Source organism: Prorops nasuta, unplaced genomic scaffold, assembly GCF_024137725.1.
Source record: "Prorops nasuta isolate Cenicafe-Biocafe unplaced genomic scaffold, Cenicafe_Pnas_1.2 PNAS00031, whole genome shotgun sequence".
NCBI lineage: Eukaryota > Metazoa > Arthropoda > Insecta > Hymenoptera > Bethylidae > Prorops > Prorops nasuta.
The window spans coordinates 1,960,455-1,966,072 of NW_027116828.1; the positions used below are offsets into that span (position 1 = coordinate 1,960,455).

The 5,618-nt window shown below is 37.1% G+C and overlaps 1 long non-coding RNA gene across 1 annotated transcript; it reads right to left on the reverse strand.

Moving 5' to 3' along the window:
- Positions 1 to 2,677: 2,677 nt before the first annotated feature.
- On the reverse strand, positions 2,678 to 3,554 carry LOC136783033 (uncharacterized). Its single transcript, XR_010824212.1, has 3 exons — positions 3,342 to 3,554; positions 3,132 to 3,254; positions 2,678 to 3,013 (listed from the first exon to the last, which is right to left on the reverse strand). It is a non-coding gene; the product is annotated as an uncharacterized lncRNA (long non-coding RNA).
- Between the last annotated feature and the right edge of the window lie 2,064 nt (positions 3,555 to 5,618).

The window sequence follows — 5,618 nt, forward strand, 5'->3', positions numbered from 1 at the left end:
GGAATCTGTCGAGATTGGTGCGAAGTCAATTCACCAAGAGCAAAATTGCACATTATATATGCGATCGCCATGTATTAATAATAATAATACAAATATAACTGCATATGATACAAATATAACTGCATATGATTTATTTTTAGATGTCTCTACTACTTTTGTACAGTGGAGAAGCTGGAGTCGCATGAGCAGGATTGCGCGCGGCTCAACGATAATCTCCGATTGATTCTACCGAGAGAGTCCGAGGATCGCTGGGTTTCCTTCAAGAACATCAAAAATGGGGAGCGAGTGCCATTCGTCGTATACGCGGATCTCGAGTGCATATTATCAAAAGTTGAACAATCGAACAGTAGTAGTAGTAGTAGTATTTATCAGAAACATGAACCTATAAGTGTAGGCTATTATTTGAAAAGTGCTCGCGATGCGTCACTCTCGAGATACGATGTTCATCGGGGTGTCGACTGCATCGAATGGTTCGTACGCGAGCTCGAGGTCATTGCGCGTATCGCGAGCGAGAAACTGGGCACTATCGTACCCATGCGTGACCTTAGTCTTACTGAACGATCGCGTCACTATAATGACCCCAATTGTCATATATGCAAAAAGCCGTTTCTTCCGAATCAACTACGAATTCGCGATCACGATCATCTGACCGGCAGATACAGAGGACCGGCTCACAATAATTGTAATTTAAATTTCAAAGATTCGCATGTAATTCCAGTCATTTTCCACAATTTTTCCGGCTATGATTCACATTTCATTTTTGAGACGATCGCTAATTTGTACGAGGGATCGGTATATCTGCTGCCTGTGCATAAGGAAAAATACATTTCATTCACCAAATATATGCGAAATTATAATATACGGCTGAAATTTATCGATTCCTTCAAATTCATGGCCTCCAGTTTGGACAAATTGAGCTCGTACTTGGCGGAATCTCAGCTGACAAATTTGAGGTCACAATTTTCGGACTTGAGCGTCGAGCAGTTGAATTTGCTTACGAGGAAAGGTATTTTTCCTTACGACTATATAGATAGCGCGGCTAGATTGGAAGAGACGGCTTTACCACCGCGCCAGTCGTTTCGCAACAGACTGACCGACAGCGATATCAGCGAGGAAGCATACAATCATGCCGTAGAGGTATGGACCAAATTCCAGATGCGCACACTTGGGGAGTACAGTGATCTGTACTTGAAGACCGATGTCCTATTGTTGACACACGTTTTCGAAAGTTTTCGCGATAGTTGCATGCTAAATTATAACTTGGATCCAGCCCATTATTATACGCTACCGGGCTTCACCTGGGACGCGATGTTGAAGCATACGGGAATCAGGCTGGAGCTTTTCACGGACGTGGTTATGTTGCTGTTCGTGGAGCGCGGTATACGCGGTGGTTTGAGTGGTACATACTAGATTGTCCGAAAACTTTTGTAGAAGTGAGTCGACTACCTATATGACTAGTGAATATGGCCGAAATCTAGTAATATATTGCTATAATGTCGTAAGGCATTTATTGTAGTATTCATTTAGATATCAAGATGAGAAAAAGATAATTGAATAATCTTCAAGATAACGTCAATTTAAAGAAGCAGAAGAAAAAACTGCAAAATAAATGTAATTAAGAAAAACTATGGATCTTAGATAAGTAAAAACGTTTGAATAATTTAAAGTATTTATATATTGAATTTACTAGTGTTACTTTGTGGAAATATATTTTGTACAAATGTGATTTAGGTGTTTGTGGCTTTCGCAAAGGATTAAAGAAATGCAGCATAAATGTTTATCAGAATAATAATGAGAGACGAGACAAAAATGACTGATAAGTGTAATTAAAATATTCATGCGTACTTTATTGACATATATGTCATCTGGTATAACTTTTACTGCTACGATGTTCATATTAATTATGATTTTATGATGAGAAACGCATGGGTCAAAGAAGGCAATACTTCTTACAAGGTAAATGTAAACAATTTGCAAATGTATTATACTTTCAATTTCAAATATAAAACTGTGTCTTAACTGTTTAGTTGATTAATTATTTAGATATTACTTTTATCGCTGGAATGATATCTTGCTCATATCTACGATGAGCAGAAATAAGAAGATATGAAGGACTTTCGACTAATCCCATCCATGTAAATTGCTTCCTTTGGCACAGAGTTTATGGTTAGTAATCGCAAGGTATATGTAATTTTTATTACAGTGTTTATTAATTCAAAGTTACTTTTAATTTGCTTAGCTTAATGAGTTTATATATTAAATATGGTCTGCTTTGGTTTTTCAGATATTACTGAGCGACTGAAGTGGAACTTTTATCAAATAACCTATTCAAGGATTATAATAAATATATAGAGTATGGATATATATATAATTATTAATAATCATACGCTGCAAGATTTGTACAGATGACAAGTGTCTTTATAACAGTGATTTTGCAATACTTAATTAGAACAAGTTCAAGCAAAGTTAAATTATACAAGTTAATATTGAAATTTTATCATTTTCACTATTATTAAATATATTTAATAGATATACAATATGCAGGGCGTACCACTTAAATGCCCCAGAGCATAGATACAAAAAGCGTGTATTGCGTTAATTATAAGAGATATTCAATTTTTTCATATGACCCTTTTGGAAGCAAATAACAAAAGGTTTTGAAAAAGTCCTGTGCAAACATTGAATATCTCTTATAGTTGAAGAGGTACGCGTCTTTTTGTATCTATGTTCTGGAGCATTTTAAGTGGTACGCCCTGCATATTGTATATCTATTAAATATATTTAATAATAGTGAAAATGATAAAATTTCAATATTAACTTGTATAATTTAACTTTGCTTGAACTTGTTCTAATTAAGTATTGCAAAATCACTGTTATAAAGACACTTGTCATCTGTACAAATCTTGCAGCGTATGATTATTAATAATTATATATATATCCATACTCTATATATTTATTATAATCCTTGAATAGGTTATTTGATAAAAGTTCCACTTCAGTCGCTCAGTAATATCTGAAAAACCAAAGCAGACCATATTTAATATATAAACTCATTAAGCTAAGCAAATTAAAAGTAACTTTGAATTAATAAACACTGTAATAAAAATTACATATACCTTGCGATTACTAACCATAAACTCTGTGCCAAAGGAAGCAATTTACATGGATGGGATTAGTCGAAAGTCCTTCATATCTTCTTATTTCTGCTCATCGTAGATATGAGCAAGATATCATTCCAGCGATAAAAGTAATATCTAAATAATTAATCAACTAAACAGTTAAGACACAGTTTTATATTTGAAATTGAAAGTATAATACATTTGCAAATTGTTTACATTTACCTTGTAAGAAGTATTGCCTTCTTTGACCCATGCGTTTCTCATCATAAAATCATAATTAATATGAACATCGTAGCAGTAAAAGTTATACCAGATGACATATATGTCAATAAAGTACGCATGAATATTTTAATTACACTTATCAGTCATTTTTGTCTCGTCTCTCATTATTATTCTGATAAACATTTATGCTGCATTTCTTTAATCCTTTGCGAAAGCCACAAACACCTAAATCATATTTGTACAAAATATATTTCCACAAAGTAACACTAGTAAATTCAATATATAAATACTTTAAATTATTCAAACGTTTTTACTTATCTAAGATCCATAGTTTTTCTTAATTACATTTATTTTGCAATTTTTTCTTCTGCTTCTTTAAATTGACGTTATCTTGAAGATTATTCAATTATCTTTTTCTCATCTTGATATCTAAATGAATACTACAATAAATGCCTTACGACATTATAGCAATATATTACTAGATTTCGGCCATATTCACTAGTCATATAGGTAGTCGACTCACTTCTACAAAAGTTTTCGGACAATCTAGTATGTACCGGTTTGAGTCAGTGCTCCCATCGTTACGAGAGGGCCAACAATCGGTACATGCGGGACTACGATCCGGCGGAACCGTCTAAATATCTCATGTATTACGACGTAAACAATCTTTATGGGTGGGCAATGTGTCAGCTGCTACCCACCCATGGATCCCAATGGATGGAGGACGCTGCCAATCTCGATGTCTCCGCTATACCCATGGATCATCCCGAGGGTTATATTTTGGAGGTCGATTTGGAGTATCCGCGCGAGCTTCACGACAAACACGCGGACCTACCGTTCTGCATGGTGCGCGAGAAGCCGCCGGGCGCGAGCCAGGAGAAGCTGCTGGCCACTTTAAACGATAAGACCCGTTATGTAATTCATTATCGCGCTCTGCAACAATGTATGCGTAATGGACTGGTACTGAAGCGTATACATCGCGGTTTAAAGTTTCAGCAGTCCACCTGGCTACGCGATTACATCGAGCTGAACACGCGTTTGCGCACCGCGTCCACTAACGAATTTGAGAGGAATCTCTTCAAGTTGATGAACAACGCGGTTTTCGGTAAAACAATGGAGAACGTGAGGAATAGAGTTGACGTGAGGCTCGCAACCAAGTGGGAGAGAAGATACGGGGCGGAAAGCCTGATTTCCAAACCGAATTTTCACAGTCTCGCGATTTTCAACGAGAATTTGGTCGCGATTCAATTGTCGAAATTGTCCGCGAAATTTGATTAACCCATTTACGTGGGAATGAGTATTTTAGATATTTCAAAAATTTGCTTGTATGAATTTCACTATGACTATATGCTTCCTACATTCGGCGGTAAATGTAGAGCGATGTATACCGACACGGACAGTCTGATATACAGTGTCGAGTGCGACGACATTTACTCGTACATGAAACGCGATCTCGAGCGATTCGACACCAGCGATTATCCTGACGACAATCGGTATGACTTGCCACGCGTCAACAAAAAGATACCTGGGCTGATGAAGGACGAGAACAATGGTCGTATCATGACCGAGTTCGTAGGACTGAGGGCAAAAATGTATACTTTCAAGGTGCAGGACTGTGCGAGAATTACCAAAAAAGCCAAAGGTGTCAAAGGTTACGTTATCGATAGAAATATAACATTTGACGACTACAAGGATTGTTTGGACAATTTCACCGTACAGTCTCGCAGTCAAAACTTAATTCGATCGAAGCTGCACCAAGTTTTCTCGATCAGTCAGAGAAAGGTCGCCCTCAGTCCGTATGACGACAAGCGTTTCGTTACACCCGGCATCGCGACGACTCTACCCTGGAGACATTATAGTCTAAAAGAATAATTTATTCGCTTTATTATTGTTTTTATTTTAAGAATACATATATTTTTTTAATGACACATCTTAATAAAAGTTCTTATAAAACATTGTTCTTATTTATCCAGGAATTGTGCGTCCTGTCGAATCCCAGCCACTTAACGAACACTTTACCGCCCTTTCTGCGCAATACTCTCTCCACCAGATACACATCGGGATTGATGGTTTTCGACAGCTCGTATTCGTAAAATCCACCCAACAGTTCCGTGCCCCTGGATTCCTTGAGGAGATACGTAACGGGATTGGTCCTCTGCACTTTCGCCACCTCGAATATTTCGGTCGTCCAATTTGGCGTGTAGCCTTTGGCGAACATCTGCTTGTATTTACTGATTCGTACGAAATCGCCGACTTTGAACTTGGCACGACCTGCGA